Source organism: Pongo abelii, chromosome 6 (assembly GCF_028885655.2).
Source record: "Pongo abelii isolate AG06213 chromosome 6, NHGRI_mPonAbe1-v2.0_pri, whole genome shotgun sequence".
NCBI classification, from domain to species: Eukaryota; Metazoa; Chordata; class Mammalia; order Primates; family Hominidae; genus Pongo; species Pongo abelii.
In genome coordinates, this window is record NC_071991.2 from 101955445 (window position 1) to 101982046 (window position 26602).

General features: G+C 39.5%; 1 protein-coding gene and 1 pseudogene across 22 annotated transcripts in view; one reads left to right on the forward strand and one right to left on the reverse strand.

The window, feature by feature from the left end:
• The window catches only part of SRPK2 (SRSF protein kinase 2), a 292913-nt gene that overhangs the window by 131986 nt on the left and 134325 nt on the right, over positions 1–26602 (reverse strand). The gene's annotated exons all lie outside the window — the stretch shown is intronic.
• LOC103891189 (large ribosomal subunit protein eL36-like) lies at positions 2862–3433 on the forward strand (annotated as a pseudogene).

The following is a 26602-nucleotide window of genomic DNA, read 5'->3' on the forward strand; positions in this document are numbered from 1 at the left end:
TCTTCCTTTACAGGAAACCATGATTCTGTACAGGAAGATCGAGTCAGACATGATATTTCATTACCACCGCAACTCTCATCTTTCTCCCTTCACACGCTCCACATCACCTCTCCCAGGAAAATGACCAGATATCTTCTCATAGATTGGCATTACTATCAGCTACTCCCCCTACTACCCCTACAGATGAACATAAACGCTGAAGAAAAGTAGGAGGAAATGTTCCCACCAAGAAAAGGTCACTGGGGCCACTTTTACAGTCTGCCATATTCTACCTCATAATCTTACTCCAACAAGCCCAAGGATCAGGTCAAATTCAACATATATTTAAAACAAAAATTTAAATATTCCCATTGTCATTTTGATCTTATGTCATTATCAGCTGGTTGACGGCAGGCAACATTTCTAAGTCTGTGATTTCATCTATAAAATGAATATGATATCAAATGACCCTTCAACCTTAGAGCTCTAAGTTAATCTAACATACATCCCCTCTTCCTTTGCCTGCTTGTGAGAAAGCAGCTGAAAATTTGGCAGGGTGCAGTGGCTCACGCCAGTAATCCCAGAACTTTGGGAGGCTGTGGCGGGTGGAATGCTTGAGGTCAAGAGTTCAAGGCCAGCCTCGCCAACATGGTGAAACCCCATCTCTACTAAAAATACAAAAGTTATCCAGGGTGGTGGTGCACACCTGTATTCCCAGTTACTCAGGAGGCTGAGGCAGGAGAATCGCTGGGAGGCAGAGGTTGCAATGAGCCAAGATCACCCCACTGCACTCCAGTCTGGCAAAAGAACGAGGCTCCATCTCAATAAATAAATAAATAAATACATACATACATACATACATACATACATACATACATACATAAAAAGCAGCAGCTGGAAATGTATAAGCAATGGCACATAAAACTCGACAGTAAGTAAAGCAAGTGATCATTATTAGGTTCTGCAATATACACAAGGACCTACTCAGAGGCAGGTGTGCATGCACACATGTTTAATCTGAAACAAGTGACAAAAACAATCTAGAGTTTATTCTTGCCAACCTGAAATGAATCACCTATTTTTACCTCATCTGCATTCAAGAGAGGGCCCAGACTGATCCAAAAGAGCCACTGAACCATGCTCACCATTGAGTCTTGAGGCAAGCCAGATCTCCAATCCTTAGAGTGACCTCTGGCTTGACTGCAGCTATCAACTGAACATGAGGAATGGAAAGCTACAAAAGCCTAAAGCTTACCACAGAAGTAGCATTTCAAATATACATCTACTTCTGTATTTTATTAATTCTGGTAGAAGGTAAGGCCAGGGCTCAAAAAGCCTGGATATCTTAACATTCTAATGGTTTTTTCTTCTTCTTCTTCATTTTTAGAGACACGGTCTCACTCTGTCACTCGGGCTGGGGTACACTGGCATGATCCTAACTCACTGTAGACTCCAACTCCTGGGCTCAAGTGATCCTCTCACCTCAGCCTCCAGAGTAGCTGGGACTCCAGGCCCGCTACCATCCCAGCTACTTTTTCTTTTATTATCTGGGTAGATAAGGGGAATCCCTATGTTCCCCAGGCTGGTCTTAAACTCCTGGCTTCAAGCAATCCTTCCCCGTCAGCCTCCGGAAGTGCAGGGATTACTTCCATGTGAGCCAATGCACCCCGCCTACATTCTAATCTTAATTCTCTAAATCTAGATGATGACGCTTCACAGTTGAAGAGCCTGAGACAGGATCAAAGGTGGCAAGATTAAAATTAAAATCCTAAAGTCATTTGTAATCCCAGCACTTTGGGAGGCCAATGCAGACAGATCACCTGAGGTCAGGAGCTCAAGACTAGCCTGGCCAACATGGTGAAACCCTATCTCTACTAAAAATACACAAATTAGCCGGGCGTGGTAGTGCATGCCTTGAACCCAGGAGGCGGAGGCTGCAGTGAGCCAAGACCGCACCATTGCACTCCAGTCTGGGTAACAGAGAGAGACTCCATCTCAAAAAAAAAAAAAAACAAAACAAAACAAAAAAAAACCCACATACCAAGCAATCTCAAATAACGAATGGTAAATTTAGGGCTGTGAAGAAAGTTGAGAATTACAATAGACTGAATTTGCAGCAAGACAAAAAAAATTTTAATTTCAGTTACAAAGATGTTATTATCTCTAAACCATAACACAATAAGTATCTGCAGCCCAGCAGATTATCTAAATTTACACGTGAGAAGTGGAATGAACAAAACTTACCAGTCCAATCCAGAGAACTTTGCCGGGAATTCTGGCTGCTGCCATCAATAAAATGGAAGAGAAACAGCCAAGGTAACTAAGTTGAAGTCCCAACTCTGCCATTAATAAGCTGAGCGTGCCTCCAAGGTTCAGAACTTGTGGGAAATATTTCAAGCATTGAGTGGGAACTTCTAGAAGGAAAGCTGCCATAAAGAAGCCTCACGAGGAGGACTGAAGAGCTGGCAGGGGTAGAGGGCCCAAGTCCCGTCCACTGGTCAGGAGGCTTTTCCAGGCCAACCAAAACCACCGTAGTAGTTGGAGACCCCACTGAATCCATGAGAACACAGAGAAGTTGGGGTAAAACAGCTATAAAAAGAAACATTTGCAAGGCTGTTCAGAAGGCAGTAAAACAAGAAGATACTGTCCAATATTTCCTATTAAAAAATACAGGGCCGGGCACGGTGGCTCACGCCTGTAATCCCAGCACTTTGGGAGGCCGAGGCTGGTGGATCATCTGAGGTCAGGAATTCAAGACCAGCCTGGCCAACATGGTGAAACCCTGTGCCTACTAAAAATACAAAAATTAGCTGCGCATGGTACCAGGCGCGCGCCTGTAATCCCAGCTACTCGGGAGGCTGAGGCGGGAGAATCGCTTGAACCCGGGAGGTGGAGCTTGCAGCGCGCTAACATCGCGCCACTGCACTCCAGCCTGGGCGACAGAACGAGACTCCGTCTCAACAACAACAACAAAATTCCAGAGTTCCACGCGGCGCCAGCTCCAGCCCTTCCGCCAGGGCCGCCGTTGGAGAGCAGCAGCCCTGGCTCTGCGCTACCCTATGGCCGTGGATCTCAACAAGGGCCAAAAGGTGACCAATAACGTGAGCAAGCCCAGGCACAGCCGCCACCGCGGGCGTCTGACCAAACACACCAAGTTTGTGCGGGACATGATCCGGGAGGCATGTGGCTTCGCCCCGTACAAGCAGCACGCCAAGGAGTTACTGAAAGGTCTCCAAGGACAAACGGGCCCTCAAGTTCATTAAGAAAAGGGTGTGGGCGCACATCCGCGCCAAGAGGAAGCGGGAGGAGCTGAGCAACGTCCTGGCCGCCATGAGGAAAGCCGCTGCCAAGAAAGACTGAGCCCCCTTCCCTGCCCTCTCCATGAAATAAAGAAAAGCTTGACAGGGGAAAAAAAAAACACACACAACTTTTTTTCTTAGTATTTCCTAACCAACTGGGAAAGAAATAAAAATCTTTATTCAAATAAAATTTGTGTCTATAGGCCAAAGAATGTGCTAGGCACCAGAAACGTGAACATGAGACAGTTAAAGCTCCTCGTGTCTCGAGCTAGTGGAGTGAAAAGCACTGAGTCTCTGTACAAAGGTCTAGACGGTGCTCTAGAAGGCAGCAGGACCCTCTGCAGTGGGGTGGTAAGGGCAGCATGCAGGGGACATGGCATCTTCTCAGTGAGGTCCAGGCAGAGGGAAGTACACATTATGAAGATAAGAAGGGTAAAAGAGCCAGAAATGGCAGGATCAGTGAGGACTTTAGATAAAGAGGACCACCAGACTGTGAACGACCTGTTTTAAGCTACATTAATGAGTCTCTTTTAGGAATATAATTCTGGGGATGATGCAAAGGGCGGAGGAACAGGAAGAGAGGCTAGTGAACAATATTTGAGGGCAGACGAGGAATGACAGAATGAAAGCAGTACAGCGAGTTCTGACGGAAGCATTTGGAGAGGACTTCTGCAAAGAAACCGGTAGGATCTAGTGACCAACTAGATACAGACTATGGGGGGAAATGAGATAAAGTAACTCAGGCTTCTGCATTTACAAAACACTTTTTTTTCCCTCAAGAGACAAGTTCTCTCTGTTGCCCAGGCTAGAGTGCAGTGGTTATTCACAGGCACAATCTTCGTGCACTATGGCCTTGAACTCCTGGGCTCAAGTGATCCTCCCACCTCAGCTGCCAGAGTAGCCATAACTACAGGCACACATCATCGCACCCAGCTGGAGACACTTTTAAAAATTAAAAAGAAGAGTGACAAAATTTTAGAGACAGAAGGGTCATCCCCAGGTCACCGCGAGGCAGGATAAAGCCTGTGGGCCCCACTGTTGTAGACCCTGGCAATTAACAAGTAGCATGAGTAGGAAGCCTGGCAGAGAGAGGATAATGGCTCCAGCAGCTGCTGCAAAAAGAAAAGCTGGAAGGTTACATACATTGGCAAAAATCCTTACTATTTGCTAGAGTAAGATTAGAGAACTTAATTCTATTTTTACATAGACCTTACAAAATTTCTTGTTGCCTTCTACTTTCTTTCAAAGATATTTATGATGTTCATTTAAACACAGACAGAAAGTTACACACAGGGTAATTTCTGTCACCGACCCCAGAGCCCCTAAGGACAGCCATAAACCAAAAGGAATATTTATTCCCTCACCCTCACCCTGCAACCACATTTTACAAGAAAGAAAACTGAATGAAGCACAGGCCATATGATCTATCTTTCAGTACGGTCAGGAAAGATTAGACAAGATAATGAGTTTGGTTTAGGGCCAGTTATATTTGAGATGTCAACAGACATTTAGGTAGTGATGTAGACAGCTGGACATATAGATCTGTGGCTCAGAATACAGAGCTACAGATATAAATGTGGTAGTCACCAGCCCACAAATGGTATTAACACCATGGAAACAGATGCGATCATCTTCAAAGAGAATGCAGATGAGAAGAGCAACAGACTTACGACAGTGACATTGAGGAAGGGCCAACATTTAGATAAAACCAACAAAGAAACTGAGAGGTACTGCTTTGGGTTCAACTTCTATCTACTTCTTCACTAATCAAAGACAGAAACCTTTTCTATTAAAGCATATATATATATTATATATAATATGTATATTATATATGTATATTATATATCATATGATATATAATATACATATTATGTAGTATATATGTATATTATATATACATATATAATATACATATTATATATTATATATTATACATTACATATTATATAATATATATTATATATATTATGTAATATATAATATGTAATATATATTATGTAATATATAATATAATATATTATATATACTATAATATAATATATTATATATACTATATATAATATACTATATATTATATTATATATATTATAATATACTATATATATCATATATAATATAATATCATATATACTATATATAATATCATATATACTACATATAATATTATATATACTATATATAATATTATATATTACATATTATATTATATTATATATTATATATTACATATTATATATAATATTCTATATACTATATAGAATATTCTATATACTATATAGAATATTCTATATAGTATATATATATATATTCAGTGCCAAATACTTAAGTATTGGAGTACTGAAGACAATCAACTGTAAATTTTAACAATTTCAGTAAGTTGCCAGCAGTTAGTGACAGCAATCTTTCACTTTCCCTGAACTGTCAGAGAGAAATGGATTCCACTTAAGTGATATTTCTCAATAAAGGAAGCTTTTCCCTTTTTGTGAACAGTTTATAGCTCAAATTCTTCCAAGAGCCAGGCAGGTGAGTGTGAAGCACTAAGACTCAGACAGTAAATGTTGGGTCCTAGTTCTACTGGAGTGGGCCTGTGCCTCCTAAGGGCATTCACATTCAGTCTTCTGCAGAGAAAACTTGAGGGCCCTGGTACTTGTGGTACCATGTGAACTAGAAATCCAAACCATGCTTCCATGGGCTTTTTAACAACTGCACAAGGCCACATAGTAACAAACTTTCTTACATTTATCATCTCCAAGGTCTTTTCTCCAGCTATTAACCATTTTTCTCTATATACTAAGTCCTCATAAACTCTGTGTTGTAAAAGAGACAACTCAAAAAATGATCGGTTCTGTGGCTTTGGGTAAGTTATCTCACAGCCTCACTTTTTCGTCTATAAAACAGAGATGGTTAATAATGTTGTTATGAGGACTAACTGAAAGCGTGCTTGAAGAAGGCTTAGCACCCAGTGAAGGTGAGGTCATTAATGAAGGATGAGGAAGAGGGGAAGAGAAGATGAGTAAATAATGATGTCCTTTAAGTACATCACTGATGATCAAAGTGCCAATAATGCCTACACAACTACAAATAACACTGGAGTGCCATACATACCAAAAAACACACACACACATAAACACACACCCACACAGAAGTTATACCTTTTCTTGGTTTTTAATTTAATTGTTCAAAGTTTTTAACTATTAACTGAACAAAATATGACAATTAAATGGTACCTAACAAAATGCGTCATTAAAAAGAAGTTTAACTCTTGGTATTTTAATTGACTGTATTAACCACCTTTTTTTAAAAAAAAGTTTTTTATTTTTATAGAGATGGTATCTCACTATGTTGCCCAGGCTGGTTTTGAACTCCCGGGCTTAAGTGATCCTCTTGCCTTGTGACTCCCAAAGTACTGGGATTATAGGGCATGAGCTGTCATGCTTGGCCTTAACAATCTTTTTTTTTTTTTTTTTTTTTTTTTTTGAGACAGTTTCGCTCTTGTTGCCCAGGCTGGAGTGCAATGGTGCGACCTCCACCTCCCGGGTTCAAGCCAATCTCCTGCCTCAGCCTCTCGAGTAGCTGGGATTACAGGCATGCGCCACCACACCCGGGTAATTCTGTATTTTTAGTAGAGAGGGGTTTCTCCATGCTGGTCAGGCTGGTCTCGAACTACCAACCTCAGGTGATCTGCCAGCCTCGGCCTCCCAAACTGCTGGGATTATAGGCATGCGCCACCACACCCGGGTAATTCTGTATTTTTAGTAGAGAGGGGTTTCTCCATGCTGGTCAGGCTGGTCTGGAACTACCAACCTCAGGTGATCTGCCAGCCTCCGCCTCCCAAACTGCTGGGATTACAGGGGTGAGCCACTGCGCCCAGTCAGCCTTAACAATCTTTTAAATCATCTCCAGAAAAGGTTGCTACTACTTAAAGGAAGCAAATTTTATAGTCCTAAAAAGTCAGAGTCATATTTATATTTAAACACCAGTATCCCCTAGGCTAAGAAAACACAGTTCTCTTCAGATAGAAAAGAACTGGATTAGGCGTGGTGGCACAAGTACTTAATTCCAGTACTTTCAGAGGATGAGGAAACAAGATTGTTTAAGTCCAGGAATCTGAGAGTAGACTGAGCAACACAGCAAGATGCCATCTTTACAAAAAATTTAAAAATTAAAGAAAAAAAAAAAGTCAGGCATGGTGGCGTGCACCTATAGTCTCAGCTACTTGGGAGGCTGACGTGGGAGAATCATTTGAGCTCCAGGGTTGAGGCCGCAGTGAGCTATGATCATACCACTACACTCCAGCCTGGTAACAGAGCAAGACCCTGCCTCTTAACAAAAAACAAATGAACAAACAAAAAAGATTTGAAACTAAAAATTCAAAGGTTAGGCCGGGCATGATGGCTCGCGCCTGTAATCCCAGCACTTTGGGAGGCCCGAGGTGGGCGGATCACGAGGTCAGGAGATTGAGACCATCCTGGCTAACACGGTGAAACCCCATCTCTACTAAAAAATACAAAAAAAAAAAAACTAGCCGGGCGTGGTGGCGGGCACCTGGGCTGAGGCAGGAGAACGGCGTGAACCCGGGAGGCAGAGCTTGCAATGAGCCGAGATCGTGCCACTGCACTCCAGCCTGGGTGACAGACCGAGACTCCATCTCAAAAAAAAAAAAAAAAATTCAAAGGTTAAACCAAGCTGGTCTAGGAGAGGGTGGAAAATAACAAAACTGTCAATTCTGTCCATGTGTGCTAGTTGTATCTGTTCTATTTGATGACCAAGGACATCACACCTCGTCTCTCAGCCTTCTTGAGGCATATAAATGGAAGTGACTGGAGAAAAGACAGGAAGAGCACATCCTGTTCCACACATCTGCAGCCTGATGCAGGCCACCTTGTACATACAAACAATGGACATCTTTGCTGTACAGATATTATACTCTGAGGCATAGGGGTTTGGAGCTCCAAAACATAGCTTTTAGAGCATCTCTAATATTAACTGGTATGTGACATCCTTAAGTCATAAACTTACTGGTTTTTTTAATCTACAAAGTGAGAATAAAGCCATCTACATTACTTATTAACAAGGATTTTTTAAAGAATTAAATAGTGAACAGGAAAATGCTCTGTAAAATGAAAGACATTTAAGTTATTTCTTCCCTGGCCAGGACACAGCTAAAAGAACAGTACTAGTATAATTTAAAATAATCACTCTTGGTTTTCTTAAAGAACAGAAAACAAAACTGGTCAAATTCCTTTATACTAAGTTCCCAGACTCTAAATGCCTGAATTTCAAATACTGGAAGTTATCAGTTTATAAGAATCTCATCTAGAACCTGAGTTGTATCAGTTCACCATTTTGGGCATCGGTTTTTCTATCTAATGTATAAAACAAGGGTGTAAGATGACCCAGACTTCCATGTTCTTTTCTTGCTATCATGTTTTTTCATTCCATTCATCATCCTATATATGTCTGGTCAAAATCAAGCAATAATAGTTAAATGCTTTTGAACAGCAAATAAAAAAATTAATACGTTGCATCATTCATAAATGAACTTTTAGCTTCCAAAACCTCAACTAAAGTTAAAAAAAAAATAGTAATTCTCAAATGTGGAGATTCCTCCTAATAATCTATTCTTACCCATATGACCTAGAATGAGGATGACATATGATACATAAATATTTTTCTCATATGAGCTCTTTTTGCCCATGTGCCTCTCAAAGCATGATCATTTCATTGAGCTAAGCGTTATTCTACTGTTAGAAAGCAGTGGCTACTTTGGCCAGGCACAGTGGCTCACGCCTGTAATCTCAGCCCTATGGGAGTCCGAGGGAGGTGGATCACCTAAGGTCAGGAGTCGAGACCAGCTGGCCAACATGGTGAAACCCTGACTCTACTAAAAATACAAAAAATTAGCCAGACATGGTGGTGAGCGCCTGTAATCCCAGCTACTCAGGAGGCTGAGGCAGGAGAATCACTTGAATCCAGGAGGCGGAGGGGAAGTTGCAGTGAGCCGAGATGGTGCCATTGCACTCCAGCCTGGGCAACGAGAGCAAAACTCTGTCTAAACAAACAAACAAACAAACAAACATACTTTGTACCACATGCCCTTACATGCAAACAATGCAAGAAAAAAAAAAACCTGATGTGTTGCATCACTGGACAAAAGTTGGCTGTGTTGGATTTACAGAAGTATGTCGTCAGTCACTATAATTTCACATTTGGAGATATACAGGTTTTCCCTTACATGCATGCAAAACACTAAGCCATTGACTCCTAATAGGGATTTTTAAGTTCGAAATTACAAAATGTACCAAATCACACCAAGGGAACTAAATGGAGCCTTGTTCTTAGAAAAAGTTAACTTCAGTAGATCTACTTTAAAAACATTTAAATTGGAAGAATATTTTTTGGAAAATGCTTGACTTGCACTGATCTAAAAGCTCTTCTCCAAATTCATCATGATTATCTGGTCCAAAGAATCGGAAAACCTTTATGGTCCCCATAAAACCTGTAATTCCATTAAACGAGTAGATGAACCACTTTACTACTATGATAATCAGCTCCATTTTTTTCACCAGTTGTTAAATCTTTTCTAGCAACTCTGGGGAGGCAAGGGATAATAACTTCGTTTTTCTTCAGGAGCTAGAGGTACTGTCAAGCAGAGCCTAAGCTGCCACTAGGAACATGGCTGATATTAGGGCAGCAACAGCAACAGAAGCTACTCAGGGGTTCGTGGCAGTGGAGGAATGAAATGAGGATGAAATGGACACTGCACAACTCATTACACCCAAACACAATTTCTTCATTTGTGTACTTTGAAATAAATACCTGCATCTATGTTGAAATGAACTATAACAGGACAACGCCATAGGAATAAATGTATCAATACACCTTTTCCTTCAACAAAAGGCCCCCCAAAAAACTGACAGCCCTAAACTGAGGCAAAGGTCACATGTAAAAGACCTGGTGTTTCTTATATCACAGGCACCCAAGGGATCCTCTAGAGAAGTCTTTCATTTATTCAAACACAGACTGTCATATTATAACTGATGAATACTCAGGAAGAAAGGAGGCAAGCTTTTTTCTTTTCTTTTTTTAGAGACAGGGTCTCACTATGTTGCGCAGGCTGGTCTTGAACTCCTGGGGTCAAGCTATGCTCCTGCCTCGGCCTCCCAAAGTACTGGGATTACTGGTGTGAGCCACTATACCCTGCCACAAGCATTTTTTATGAAAAAGACTGGGCTGAACAGCAACAACAAAAATTCTTTCCTCTAAGCTTAATCCCACAAGGCTTCCTTTTCAATAAATGAATATAACACCTACCATCACTTAATTGTAAACCTTCCACAGCTCTGCATTAAACAGAGACTTCTCCTACAGGCTAAAGATTGTCCTGGTCCCAGGAAAAAGATGTCCTTTTTGCATACTGAGCCCAAAGAGTATTTTAATAATCATTAGTAATCACCATGTGGGGGTGTGTCTGGTGAAGGGTACAAGAAGTGAAATTTGAATCCAAATTTGGGGGTTTTATATTTTTTGTAAGCTCTAGCTAGACTGAATGGCAAGAACAAACTGAGGCTAAATTCAGTGTCGTGGCTTGAGGGGGAAGAAGGAGCTGACTACCATCATAAACTATAATTTCTCTATTGATCTTTATCTCTTTTATCAGACAACACAGAGTTCATCTATATTAATTTATCTTTCCCTTTAAAACTGAACATTTAAGAAACTACACTCCTTTTACCTTAAGACTGTTTTATGTTAGTAGAACATTAAAAAGAGGATATAACATTTGGCAAGTAATATGATGGCAGATAACTGAATATTTTTCTCCTTAAATGATGACAGAAAATTAAGCAGCTCCTTAAAAAAAAAAATGCTCAAAATAACTTTATACAAGGACAAATAACTGAATGCAGTTTCCTTTAAATTACTAATTTGAGTTACAGTATAGGAAATAAACTCTTTTACCTGTAAAATATAATACTGTCAGGATAGAAAGGGCAAAAGAATTTTAAAAAAACAAAAACAGAGTAGGGTGGAGCTTAGGAAACGAAGGGCAAAAGGAAGCAATATTCATTTAGGAACTAAAGAACAATAAAGGAAACAATATTCATTTCTAAATTAAAAAAGAAAGGTTAAAATAACAGTTCACTGGCATTCTCATCTGAAAAGAAAAAGTTGAGTGGTTTTTGAATTTTAAAATTAGGTAAAATTAAAAATTTAATCCTTCAATCATATTAGCCACATTTCAAATGCTCATAGGTTTTACTGATATTATACAATCTTCCATCAGTGGAAGACAGACTGCCCAGAAATTCCACTTAGGCAGCACTGGCCTAAGTATTTTAAACAATTTATAGAAATGATACTTTATATATCCATTGAGTAAGAATTTCTGCAATAAAATGATTAGTAAAACATTCCAATTATCATCTTTTTTTTCTTTTTTTTTCTTTTTTTTTTGAGACAGAGTCTCCCTCTGTCGCCCAGGCTGGAGCGCAGTAGTGTGATCTCAGCTCACTGCAACCTCCTGTCTCCCAGGTTCAAGCAATTCTCATGCCTCAGCCTCCGGAGTAACTGGGACTATAGGCACGCACCACCACGTCTGGCTAATTCTTGCATTTTTAGTAGAGACGAGGTTTCGTCACGTTGGCGAGGCTGCTCTCAAACTCCTGACCTCAGGGGATCCGCCCGCCTCAGCCTCCCAAAGTCCTGGGATTACAGGCGTGAGCCACTGCGCCCGACCCAAGTTAGTATCTTTAAGTTAGGATTTCTTTAATCATAATTAACTGCGTAAAACCTAGGAAAAAAAATACGTAAGATTTAACAGGTCAATCACCTGTCTTCAGAAAGAAGCACCTCTAACTATGGTACTCCATTTCGATGTTTAATACCCCCAGTGTCAAGGAATTCATCCACCCTCTGTCACTCATTGTAAATGCTGCCATAATATTCCCACCAATTTCCAGAACAGAAGAATAATATCTTGCTGCAAAGTCTACAGCATATCTTACAGCCTTCCATGCTAGGGGGAAAAATGTATTTCTTTAGACTTTCTTTAAAAGACGCTACTTCATGCCCACAGGAAAATGTGCATGTATTATCTACAAACATCCTTGCTAAAACCTTTCAATGGCTCTTGGTAAACGTCAGCATAAAATTCAAAGACCTTTCTTTGCCACCTGGTCACTATATACCCCTCTCATCTATTTTCCCATCCTCTCCTCCATCTCTTTCCCCGCTTATGCAAGTATTTAGAGTTTCAAGATGGTGCCACAATGTTTCATTTCACCCTGATTTCTCAGATGCTGTTTCCTGGAATACTATTTAGACTAGATCCAAGCCATCCTGAGACTACACAGAGAGCACGCCCCTGTCCCCCACAAAAGTAATTCAAATTCCAGAAAGAAAAATGAAAAGGTCTTGACCAAAAAGGTGATTACATTTTAGAACTGTCTTAGAAGGGGAACAAAATTAAGTAGTAATTTTATTGTAGTGCAACAAAATTAAGTCATTGAAAATATATTGAACAACCAATCACAAGGCCATGGTTGAAAAGGTAAGGTTAGAGAATCTTAATTCCTGTACATCTTTATTTAAAACAAAACAAAACAAAACAAATAAAAAAAACAAGAAAGCCAACCAGCCAGCCATCTGTGCTGAATGTTTTGTCACCTGTTTAGAGTGAGAGGCTTGAATCACATAACTTCTTGAAATCCTTACAAAATTTAGATTCATCAGCATAAATAGAATACCCAAATTTTCTCAGTGACTATGTCACTTAACTGCTAACATCTTATCAATGGCACATTTAGGTGTTTCATAAATGCTTCAGTGAATATAAGAATCTATTGATGAATCTTTTACCTCGTTAGAGCTGATTATACTGATCTCACTTTGACTTACCCACACCCAATGAACACAGCAAGTACCACAATAATACTTAACTTTTACTAGAGAAAAGACCTAAAGAGCAGAGACTAGTAAGTCAACACTATCTGGAATATTCTTCAATGTCATCTATACGACATTCAAAAAGAGGCTGTTTTGAGAATTTCAAGTGAGGGTGTAGTTAAAATGTTCTCTTATACACTGCCAATGACAACGTAAAGATGTACCTTTCTGAAAAACAAACACTCGTTTATCAAGAGCCTTACAAATTGGCTTCACAAGTGATTCCATTTCTAAGACTCAATCAATAACATTATGTACATCCATCCATATCATGAACTCAGTTCTATGCAACCTTTATAAATGATACTATAGATGATTATTTAATAACATAAGAAAATTTGCATATGTTAAGTATAAAATGCCAGTTTGAAAATCATTTCTCAGTATGATACTGGATTGTACGGTTGGCGATGATGTTACCGTTAAAGTACATCTGCTTGTTTTGTTGTTGTTGTGGTTGTTATTGTTGTTGTTTTGAGACAGAGTCTAACCCTCTCACCCAGGCTGGAGTGCAGTGGTGTGGTCTTGGCTCGATGTAGCCTTTGCCTCCTGGGTTCAAACAATTCTCCTGCCTCAGCCTCCTGAGGAGCTGGGATTAGACGTGTACACCACAACACCCAGCTAATTCTTGTATTTTTAGTAGAGATGGGGTTTCACCATGTTGGCCAGGCTGGTCTTGAAATCCTGACCTCAGGTGATCCACCCGCCTTGGCCTCCCAAAGTGCTGGGATTACAGGCATGAGGCACTGCACCTGGCCCATCTGCTTTTTATAGATCTTAGACTAAAACAAAAAATTGGCCAGAAAAAATTAATCATGGTGACTGAACTTTAATGATTAACAGCTCAGTGCCTTATCATCATTTTATCTGAAATTTCTAAAATAAATAAGCATTTAAGATATGTAGAAAAAAAGTTATGCTAAAATGATAATTAAGTTAGAGGAAAAGGTTTGGTTCTACTGGGGAAACTAATATTGTTTCTCCTTACAGATGAAAAGAGCAATGTTAATTATTTCCTTAGTATGGCTGTCAAGAAGCTTAAAGCCAATTTTGTTAGTCACCTTTACTAGTTGCACAGCAAATACCAGTATCTGCGTGTGCCTATGACTATCCTCCATCATAACCTTCTGTGACCTGCATTATCTCTAACCCCCTTTTTTCTGCTGCACTATAGGTAGTTATCAAACTAGTCTCAATGTATTTCCTGGGGGGGAGGGTAGGTGAAGGGAGGAAAAGACAGATGGAAAAGAAGGAAAAGGGAAAGGTGGGGAATAATGAGGTGGCAGTTTTGAAAACACAACATTTTTCTACCTCCATCATTTTCAGATTATTTATAAAGCTTAAGTTCTACCATAGTAGGTACATAAATATTTACAGAACAAATCAATGATATCCAAGTTGAGAAACGCACATCTAGGCCAGGCACAGTGACTCTTGCCTGTAATCCCAGCACTTTGGGAGGCTGAGGCGGGCAGATCACCTGAGGTCAGGAGTTCAAGACCAGCCTGGCCCAACATGGTGAAACCCTGTCTCTACTAAAAATACAAAAATTAGCTGGACGTGCTGGTGGGCACCTGTAATCCCAGCTACTCAGGAGGTTGAGGCAGAAGACTTGCTTGAACCTGGGAGGCAGAGGTTGCAATGAGCCAAGATTGCACTCCAGCCTGGGCGATAGTGTCAGTCTGTCTCAAACTGGAAAAAAAAAAAAAAAAAAAAAAGAGAGAGAGAACAAGAGAAATGCACATCTGTCAGGGCTCTTCCTATTCCATACAGTTAATACCTTATTGAATTTTGTAATGTTATTTTAGTATGGCTATTAGAGCAGTGATCAGCAGTGCTTGGCATCCCTCAAATGTCAGAAAAATCCAGAGACACACCTGTGAACATCAAGATAATTTTACTTCCATTATTTCAATCTACAGCTAATGCTTAGTAATCACAGGATTTAAAAATCCCTTACAATAAGTCTGCACAAGTCTGTGGCTCACAAATTGAGAATTAATGTGCTATACCACAGAAGACAAATATTTACCACAGGCTGAATCTGAAGAGTAGATACTCTTATTATTAAGGCTGTTTTGAGTTGCTGTTTCTAACTTGCACCATTATGTATGTATGTACGTACGTTTGTATGTGTTTTTAGAGACAGGGTCTCACTCTGTCACCCAGGCTGGAGTGCAATGGTGCGATCACTGTACAGCTCACTGTAACCTCAAACTCCCAGGCTCAAGAGATCCTCTCACCGCAGCCTCCTGAACTGCTGGGACTACAGGTATACATCACCATGCCCAGCTTATTTTTAAATTATTTTGTAAAGACGGGGGTCTTGGTATGTTGCACGGGTTGGTTTTGAACTCCTGGCCTCAAGCAATCCTCCCACTCTGGCCTCCCAAAGCACATGGATTACATGAATGAGCCATTGTGCTCAGCCACACAAGCATTTAAAATGAAGAGATTTGACATAAAAATCCAAATGTTCAACTTGTCCTAAAAAAATCACAAGAGCAGGCAAAACCTGCCCGGTATTTCTACACGGCAGCAATCAGCAAGAGAGCCGATCAGCACCCCACATCTAGATGGTGCCATCATCTCCAGTTTCTGTGCTCCCCACCTGGCTGTAGCCACTCATTGGACATACTCTTTGTAAGCAACTGTTTTTGTAACCTCTTTACCATACCACTCATCTTTTAAAGTAAGTTTCCCAGAAGTGCAATTATTAGTTACGTGCAATTCTTTCTAAGGAGTGCCAAAGGCTACTCACTGTAGTGTTGTCCATTAGAGTACTTAGCACTGCATGTCCAAGAAACAGAACAAATTATGCCAGGGGCCAGCCACCCACGAATGTGTCTTCCATGCAAGGTTTGTACACTGATATTCTGTACAAATCCTACATTTCTGTGTTGCCTTTGTGGCTCCCTGATTTCCAAATCACTAAGTGGCTAGTGCATAACAGCTGCTGAAAAAATGTTGGGTGGATGGATAACAAATATAATCTACTAAAATTAGTTTTAATTTCTTCCAACCCCAGTACATAAAAGATTGTTACAAAAGGAATCTGCACTATGACTGTTGAAAGTAGAGTTTTTATTGTTGCTATTGTTATTATAATGGCTGCTCACATTTGTTCAGAACCTCCCTGATAAATTCATCATAATCTACATTGCTGGAGCAGAAGAGGATCCCAAAGAGAAGAGGAAGTGTCACTGCTGACATGCAAAATGATCTTAGGTGATACTTGAAACCTGGTATTGAATTACACTGAATCAAATACTGAGGAAGTTATTCCTTTTCCAAGGTTCTTTCAATCTCTCTGGGTGTATGAGAACAAGTCTCACTTTGGTGCTAACACATATTTATGTCCCTTTATGACACTTGCCATTTAACTTCCCTTGTAAACACACAGAGCATACGGCTCAGGCTTGGAGCCTTTATCAGACAAAAGAATCTAGACAGGGTTTAACAGTCATTTTTTTTTTTTAAGGCAAACGATACAGGTTCTCTATTGCCAGTGGAGATACAAAGATTCCTTTTTAAAGAAAATTAAGCTTTAAAAAGCATTAAAAGGTTTTACATTTATTTTAAGAAATTTAAAAATAAAAAAGAATGGCCGGGGGCAGTGGCTCACACCTGTAAACCCAGCACATTGGGAGTCCGAGGCAGGCAGATCACGAGGTCAGGAAATCGAGACCATCCTAACACAGTGAAACCCTGTCTCTACTAAAAACACAAAAAGTTAGCCAGGCATGGTGGCACGCGCCTGTAGTCCCAGCTACTCTGGAGGGGGAGGCAGGATAATTGCTTGAACCCAGGAGACAGATGCAGTGAGCAGAGATCGCGCCACTGCACTCCATCCTGGGTGACAGAGCAAGACTCCATCTCCAAAAAAAAAAAAAAAAAAAAAGCATGATATGAGGCCAGGTGCAGTGGCCCACGCCTGTAATCCCAGCACTTTGGGAGGCCAAGGCAGGCGGATCACGAGATCCGGAGTTCTACACCAGCCTAATATGATGAAGCCCCATCTCTACTAAAAATACAAAAATTAGCCGGGCAAGGTGGCATGCACCTGTAATCTCGGCTACTCGGGAGGCTGAGACAGGAGAATTGCTTGAACCCAGGAGGCACAGGTAATAGTAAGCCGAGATCGTGCCACTGCACTGCAACCTGGTAACAAGAGCGAAACTCCGTCTCAAAAAAAAAAAGAAAAAAAAAAGTACAGTGTGGAGTGCAAGTGTGACCAAAAAACACCAAGGTGATACACAAAATACTAATGTTTGGGATGTAAATGACCATGCTTTTATGTTTATCAGGCCAGCATTATCCTGATACCACAGCCTCACAGAGACACAACAAAAAAAGAGTATTTTAGGCCAATATCCATGATGAACACTGATGCGAAAATCCTCAATCAAATACTGGCAAACTGAATCCAGCAGCACATCAAAAAGCTTATCCACCACGATCAAGTTGGCTTCATCCCTGGGATGCAAGGCTGGTTCAACATACACAAATCAACAAACGTAATCTGTCACATAAAAACAGAACCAACAACAAAAACCACATGATTATCTCAATAGACGCAGAAAAGGCCTTCAACAAAATTCAACAGCCCTTCATGCTAAAAACGCTCAATAAACTAGGTATTGATGGAACCTATCTCAAAGTAATAAGAGCTATTTATGACAAACCCACAGCCAATATCATACTGAATGTGCAAAAACTGGAAGCATTCCCTTTGAAAACGGGCACAAGACAAGGATGCCCTCACCACTCCTATTCAACATAATGTGGGAAGTTCTGGCCAGGGCAATCAGGCAAGAGAAAGAAATAAAGGGTATTCAATTAGGAAAAGAGGAAGTCAAAGTGTCCCTGTTTGCAGATGACAGGATTGTATATTTAGAAAACCCCATCATCTCAGCCCAAAATCTCCTTAAGCTGATAAGCAACTTCAGCAAAGTCTCAGGATACAAAATCAATGTGCAAAAATCACAAGCATTCCTATACACCAATAACAAACAGAGAGCCAAGTCATGAGTGAACTCCCATTCACAATTGCTTCAGAGAGAATAAAATACCTAGGAATCCAACTTACAAGGGATGTGAAGGACCTCTTCAAGGAGAACTACAAATCACTGCTCAATGAAATAAAAGAGGACACCAACAAATGGAAAAAACATTCCATATTCACGGATAGGAAGAATCAATATCGTGAAAATGGCCATACGGCCCAACGTAATTTACAGATTCAATGCGATCCCCATCAAGCTACCAATGACTTTCCTCACAGTATTGGGAAAAAAACTACTTTAAAGTTCATATGGAACCAAAAAAGAGCCCACATTGCCAAGACAATCCTAAGCAAAAAGAACAAAGCTGGAGGTATCACACTACCTGACTTCAAACTATACTACAAGGCTACAGTAACCAAAACAGCATGGTACCGGTACCAAAACTGCTATATAGACCAATGGAACAGAACAGAGGCCTCAGAAATACCACCACAAATCTACAACCATCTAATCTTTGACAAACCTGACAAAAACAAGCAATGGGGAAAGCATTCCCTATTTAATAAATGGTGCTGGGAAAACTGCCTACCCATATGTAGAAAGCTGAAACTGAATCCCTTCCTTACACCATATACAAAAATTAACTCAAGATGGATTAAAGACTTAAATGTAGGACCTAACACCATAAAAACCCTAGAAGAAAACCTAGGCAATACCATTCAGGATAAAGGCATGGGCAAAGACTTCACGACTAAAACACCAAAAGCAATGGCAACAAAAGCCAAAATACACAAATGGGATCTAATTAAACTAAAGAGCTTCTGCACAGCAAAAGAAACTACCATCACAGTGAAAAGGCAACCTACAGAATGGGAGAAAATTTTTGCAATCTAACCATCTGACAAAGGGCTAATATCCAGAATCTACAAAGAACTTAAACAAATTTACAAGAAAAAAAAACCCCATCAAAAAGTGGGCAAAGGATATGAACAGACACTTCTCAAAAGAAGACAGTTATGCAGCCAAAAGACACATGAAAAAATGCTCATCATCACTGGTCATCAGAGAAATGCAAATCAAAACCACAATGAGATACCATCTCATGCCAGTTAGAATGGCGATCATTAAAAAGTCAGGAAACAACAGGTGCAGGAGAGGATGTGGAGAAATAGGAATGCTTTTACACTGTTAGTGGGAGTATAAATTAGTTCAACTGTTGTGGAAGACAGTGTGGCAATTCCTCAAGGATCTAGAACTACAAATACCATTTGACCCAGCAATCCCATTACTGGGTACATACCCAAAGGATTATAAATCATGCTGCTAAAAAGACACATGCACACGTATGTTTATTGTGGCACTATTCACAATAGCAAAGACTTGGAACCAACCCAAATGTCCATCAATGATAGACTGGATTAAGAAAATGTGGCACATGTACATCATGGAATACTATGCAGCCATAAAAAAGGATGAGTTCATGTCCTTTGCAGGAACATGGATGAAGCTGGAAACCATCATTCTAAGCAAACTATCACAAGGACAGAAAACCAAACACTGCATGTTCTCACTCATAAGTGGGAGTTTAATAATGAGAACACATGGACACAGTGTGGGGAACATCACACACTGGGGCCTGTTGGGGGGTGGGGGACTGGGGGAGGGATAGCATTAGCAGAAATACCTAATGTAAATAACGAGTTAATGCGTGCAGGAAACCAATATGGCACATGTATACCTATGTAACAAACCAGCACATTTTGCACATGTACCCTAGAAATTAAAAAAAAAAAAAATACAGTATGGAGTGCAAATGTGACCAAAAAACACCAAGGTGATAGACAAAATACTAATATGTGGGATGTAAATGACTATGCTTTGATGTTGCCATTTTGGCACAGAGATGGAAAGTGTCCAAATTTAATTTCCATTGTATATTAAATGAAAAATAAATGTAACAATAAGCTGCGCGCTTTTACGGTGATAGAAAAATCTGGCCGGGTGCGGTGGCTCATGCCTATAATCCCAGCACTTTGGGAGGCCGAGGCGGGTGGATCATGAGGTCAGGAGATAGAGACCATCCTGGCTGACACTGTGAAACCCCATCTCTACTAAAAATACAAAAAATTAGCCGGGCATGGTGGCGGGCGCCTGTAGTCCCAGCTACTCGGGAGGCTGAGGCAGGAGAATGGCGTGAACCCGGGAGGTGGAGCTTGCAGTGAGCCGAGATCGCGCCACTGCACTCCAGCCTGGGCGACAGAGCGAGACTTGAGACTCCATCTCAAAAAAAAAAGAAAGAAAAAAGAAAAATCTAAGACCTGTAACCTTGACAGTTTGTAAGTTAACAAAATTAGCTTATGATTATTTATTAATCTATGCCAATACCACAGAAAGAGATGACTCCCCATACCAAGAAAGTCTTCCTATAAAGCTCATAATCTGTAAACTGCAAATGAATATTATTTGTTTTGTTGACATTTTGTGATGAAAGCACTTCTGTGTATAAGATCATAAGGTGGGGTTAACAGTGAGTAAGCCAGTAAGTAGACCAAATGTCACTGATACTCCCCACTGTCAAACAGCAGCTGTGACAAATGCTACAAAGGAGAAGTACATGGTCCTGTAATTTGATACAGGCAGAGCTTCCTTGAGACAGGAGGGATGGGAACAGCAAAACAGCCAGGACATAACCAAAGGAAGAGATACATGAGACAAGGCTGGAGAGGGAGATGAGGACAGAGAAAAGAGGTACTCACTGACCCAGGTATGGAGTTTACCTAACTCCCAAGCACAAGGGTTAAGACAGTTGAAAGGTTTTAAACGTGGAATGACCTACCTGATCAGATTTGTGTTCTGAAAGGTTTGCTCTGGCTGTAATGTAAGCAACCCTCCAGAGAAGCATCAGTAAACAGACAGAATCAAAATTGATTACAAAATAATGTAGAAACTACTACATCTAGACCAAATAAATAATGGCCAACAGAAAACCAGATCAGAACATTGTCCAGTCTTTCACTGGAAACTAACACTACACTTTTATTTAGGTATATGATACATAAATTTTACAGACTAGGAACAGCTTAAAACTTAATACTTCAGAAGCTATCAAAATGTCATGATTTCTTGGTCAGACCTAAGGTGGCCTACCTACCTCAAGGGCTTTAAGTAAAGAGGACTGGAGCTCGAGGAAGTGGCTCCAAGGCAGATGGCTAAGCATCAAAAACTGCGGCTCTGATTTACATTCCCCAGCTCCCAAACCAAGCATCTTCTTTATATATTTTACATGATAACTTCCTATTAAGGTTTGATGAAAGAAAGGTTTTGCTACTGAAACCAAGTCTGAAAACTAATGTTAATACCCATGGCCTCTAGTACCCAGTTACAAGACTATTATCGGTGGGAAAGCAGTGCCTCCAACAACAACACCCTAGGGTCACTTACTGGTCTATGCTTCTAATTCTGTTCCCCCTCAGAACGCTGATGTTCAGAAATAGTCCAGTTTCTGCTTCTAATCGTCCTCAAAATGGTGCAAACTCTGGGTAACACCGGTAGAGCCACCAGAATGCTAACAAGGAAAAAGGAAGGGAAAAAAGAAGGGAAAGGGAAGAGAAGGAAAAAAATATATACAATACCAAATTGAAAAGAACCCGGAGCATACGCAGTTGGTGGAAGTATAGAGTGGTACATTCACTTTGGAAAACTGACAATACCCACTAAAACTCAGCAACTGCACTCCTAGGAATATATTAAACAAATGCATGCAAGCTTCATTAACCAAAAGACATGTATGGAAATGCCCACGGCAGGCTGGGCAAGGTGGCTCACACCTGTAATCCTAGCACTTTGGGAGGCTGAGGTGGGTGGACTGAGGTCAGGAGTTTGAGACCAGCCTGGCCAACATGGCAAAACCCCGTCTCTACTAAAAATACAAAAATTAGCCGGGCGTGGTGGCGCCGGCCTGTAATCCCAGCTACTCTGGAGGCTGAAGCAGGAAAATTGCTAGAACCTGGGAGGCAGAGGTTGCAGTGAGCTGAGATCACTCCACTTTACTCCAGCCTGAGCAAAAGAGCGAAACTCCATTTCAAAAAAGAAAAAGAAAAAGAAATGCTCATAGCAGCACTATTCCTAATAACCACAAGCTGTAAGCCTCCCAAATGCTCATTAATAGAATGAATAAACTGAGGTATACTCATGAATACTGTACAGATATGAGACTGAATTAATTACAACTACACACAACAATATGGATGAACCTCACATAGGTAACATTGGAAGAAAACAGACCAAAAGCTTATCCAGAGGGTTTCCATTTATATAATGTTCAAAAACAGATACAACTGAATTGTCATATGCAAAAAAATGAATCTCAATCTTTACCTTAATACTAAAACCCCAAATGAATCACAGACTTAAATGTTAAGATACTAAAACTCCTAAAAGTCAATCTAGCAGAAAATATTAGTGACCCTAGGCTTGGCAAAGATTTCTTAGGTACAACACACACACACACAAAACAAACAAACAAACAAAAACACTGAAAAAAATTTTTCAATAAATTGTATTTCATAAAGATCTATGATCTGGGTACTATTCCATATACGTATCTTCAATAAAAATACTAATAAAAATTAAACAAAGAATTGAGTGATGAGGAGACAACACAATCAACCACTATGTCATCTCATTCAGGGACAAGTACATCTCTACAAGGAGAGAAAGAAAGCCAACAGGGGAAGAGCAGGAGTTGGAAAAGGGAAACATAGTTATCAACAAATGTTTTTCCTAGTCTTTGCATTGCCAACGGGGGGAGGAAGGGAAAACAATGAAGAAAGACCCTTTGGTTCTCCTCCTATAACTGCTCTTAGTCCACCACACATCATAAAAGAAAATATATCAACTTAAGATCAAATCAAAGACATCTTGGTCCAGGATCCTTTTCCACTGAATGCCCTTTACTTCTTTCTCTCTTCATCTGGTACCTTCCTCACTTTTGAATTTTCTCACTTCCTTTCTCCTTATTTTTCCAGGTATAGCTTTTTGCTCTCCGCATCCACACATCACTATATATCATTTTCACCTTTGCATACGAGGCACCAAAATAAGAAGAGAACAATTAAAATACACACACAAAAACAGCCTGGGTTCCTTATGGATTTGAAATACCCTTATATTGGAGAACGGACAACACACAATCTCTATCAATTCTCACCAATCCTTTTTATTCAGCATTGGTAGAATATAGACCACAGCATAAATATTACTATGACACTTTCTCCCTCTCCGCTTCTCTCCTCTCCTGAACAAGACAGCTACAATTTGTGAATTCAGTATTGGCTAGCTAACTGAAATGTTAAGGATCTAGGCTAGGAGTTCTTATCTATCGAGCTACAAGTATAAAGACTCCCTTTTAAACATTAAAATACATCAAAACCCCACAAACATGCAAAAAGAAATTATCCTTTCCATATCTGTTCCCTGAGAAAATGCAAACCTATATACCACTGTTGTGAGTTATTAATTTTCAGTTCATTGTGAACTTTATCAATTAAAACAATATCCACTCACACTTAACAGCAGATGTGGGCAATGCTATGTGTGAATGCAGTCTCAGCTTCTCAGATCTCCTCATCTCACAAACTCCTCAGCTCTCCTTGGGTTTACCTAGGCAGACTGGGAATCAGCTCTGACCACTCTGGGCTCAACTTTCTTTACTGATTAAGAATTGTACAATTTTGTTACATGAGTTCCCTGAAGAAATAGCAATAAAGTTTGACAAAAATGATAGTATGGTAAAGTACCTTCTGTTCACACAGGATTCTTCTGGGATGATTTATTAAACAGTTCTCCCAATAACCATTCCTTCTACACACACCACACACACCCCTTCCCTCTCTCTCTTTCTCTTCCCTCTCTCCACCTATAAAGCACTCAGAACTGGTATCTAGACTGTTTAATAAATGATTAGAGTCAGCCCTCCACATCCACAGATTCGACCCACTACAGATCAAAAATATTTGGGATATAAAACAATAAAAAATAAAATACAACAATAATACAAATTTTTAAACTATAGTACAACAACTATTTACAGAGTGTTTTCATTGTATTAGGTATTGTAAGTAATCTAGAGATGTTTTAAAACATATGGGACGAAGCACACAGGTTATGTGAAAATACTATACCATTTTACATGAAGGACTTGAGCATCTGTGGATTTTGGTATCTATGGGGGTCCTGGAACCAATCCCCCTTGGACACAAAGGGACAACTGTACTACACCTTTTTAGCTATTATGGTTATTACTACTAGTACTCTCCCCCACACACATTACCCCATAAATCCCAGAAGTGCTCTAGCTAAGAAGGGGCAAAATGAAGAAGCAAGAACTTGAAAACCTAGTTTTTTTTTTAATCAGATATTCACATTTATTACTGTAAATAGGAGTAAACAAGGGAGTAAAAACGTGTCTAGCACCGACTCTACTATATTCAAGATGAATTCATTCATTCATTCAACAGGCACTCAAAAAAAGGAAAATACTTGTAGTAGGATTTACCCCTAAAATCTCCAGAGGGTACTGTCTTTGCAGCAAACATCTTCCTCGTAACTATTATATACATCATTTTTCATTCATCATTAGGCATTTTTTAAAAAAAAAATTCATTCAATAGCATTCTCTGCTCTTAATTTTTAAAATGGGTATGCTGAGTTTTTTTCTCTCTCTTCAAAACACAAAACCAAAAAATAAACTAACGTTGTGTAACCCTGATAGTTTTGATCTTAGGAGTCAGCCATTCAGAAGAGAAGTACTCCATAACTCCCCTACAAAATGGCACTCTACAGACTTCCACTGTTCCATTAAAGGTAAAAACATAATTTTAGATTTCAAGGTGTTATTGAGATCTATTAGGATAACGTATTTTCCAGTTTAGCCCCCCAAACAACCTTCAAATTCCATTATAATTTTACTTCAAATCGTATGTATATTTTTCAATGAAGGACTCTTAAGATTCTACAAAAATAAACTAGGTTGTTTTGCTTTTCCCATTTTACAAAATTGAACAAAAACAATTCAACCAATACTAAGCTCTTGCAAGACTAGCAATTCTTTTAAAAGGATAAAAATGAGATGAAAAATTACTAGAAATAATTACATCAGGGTTTTTGTATTTATATTTTGTATTTAGAGGTACTTTTCTCTACCCAGTTTTCTGAATTATCAAAAGATAATTCTATACTGCAGGAACAAAATCAGTTGTGGTGAATGATAACTTTTGGTTTGCTTACAATCAAGCAGTTTCTCCCCTGCTAAAGAAAGAAGTCAGATTTCTTCATCCTTTCTACCAGTAGATAGATGGGAACACTGACTATATGCAAATTCCAAATATCTCTAAGATTTAGAGCACCATGCCTCAAACCATTAACTTTAATTTTTTTTTTAAGTGAAAGCAAAAACTCCTAAAATGTAGCTGGACTGGTGAACAAGGAATTTAAGAATGTAATGATTATGCTACATGATATTGTAAGGTATTAAATTCCTGGACAGGATATAGTGTTACAAGCCATAAATTCTTTTTAAACTTCAGATTCTTATTTTTCAAGTTCCTCCAAACAAATTAAAAAGACAAATGATTTGACTGTTCATTACCAGATGACTTTTAATAAAAAGTAGGGGCGAGGGAGAGTATCTTCTTGTTTTAATACATCTACATTAATGAAACAACTTCTATGTTTGCAAAGTATTGTCTGATTTATAAGCTACATTTATCAACCATTAAGTCAGCATAGCATAATGGCCATGAAATAATAATACATAAATTAAGTAATCTCTGGTAAAACTGTGTATGAAGTTATCATAAGCAATAGTGGCTGATTTCTAAACTTTAAAATCATGACCACATGCATCCTCCCTTTCCTTCAAATAACCACCAGAGTGTAGGTAAGTAAATAAATAAAATCACCAAAATATCTTAGAATATCTTTCCTTACAGAATGTATTTTAACCAGAAAACCTCATCCACTCCTGTTTCTCAATAATATTCATCCGCTCTGTCCAACCCTCAATTTATCAGTAAAGAATTAATGATACTCCAAAAAGCTAATGTAATTATTACTGTCATCTCATTAAGCATGCTCTTCCTAGTACCAAACTCTAACATTACAGCTGATACCCAGCTCTTTCACTATGCACACCACCCTCTTCTACCCTTCCCATCACCACCATTTTACTGGCAGAATATTCACAAGGCTGAAGACTGTTTCTCATCTCAGCAAACAGAATGCTTAAGATCAGATGGCTAGCCACAAACCAGAAGTTAGAAGCCACACAAAAATAAACACTAGCAGTCCTAAAATTTTCTACTTTCAGTC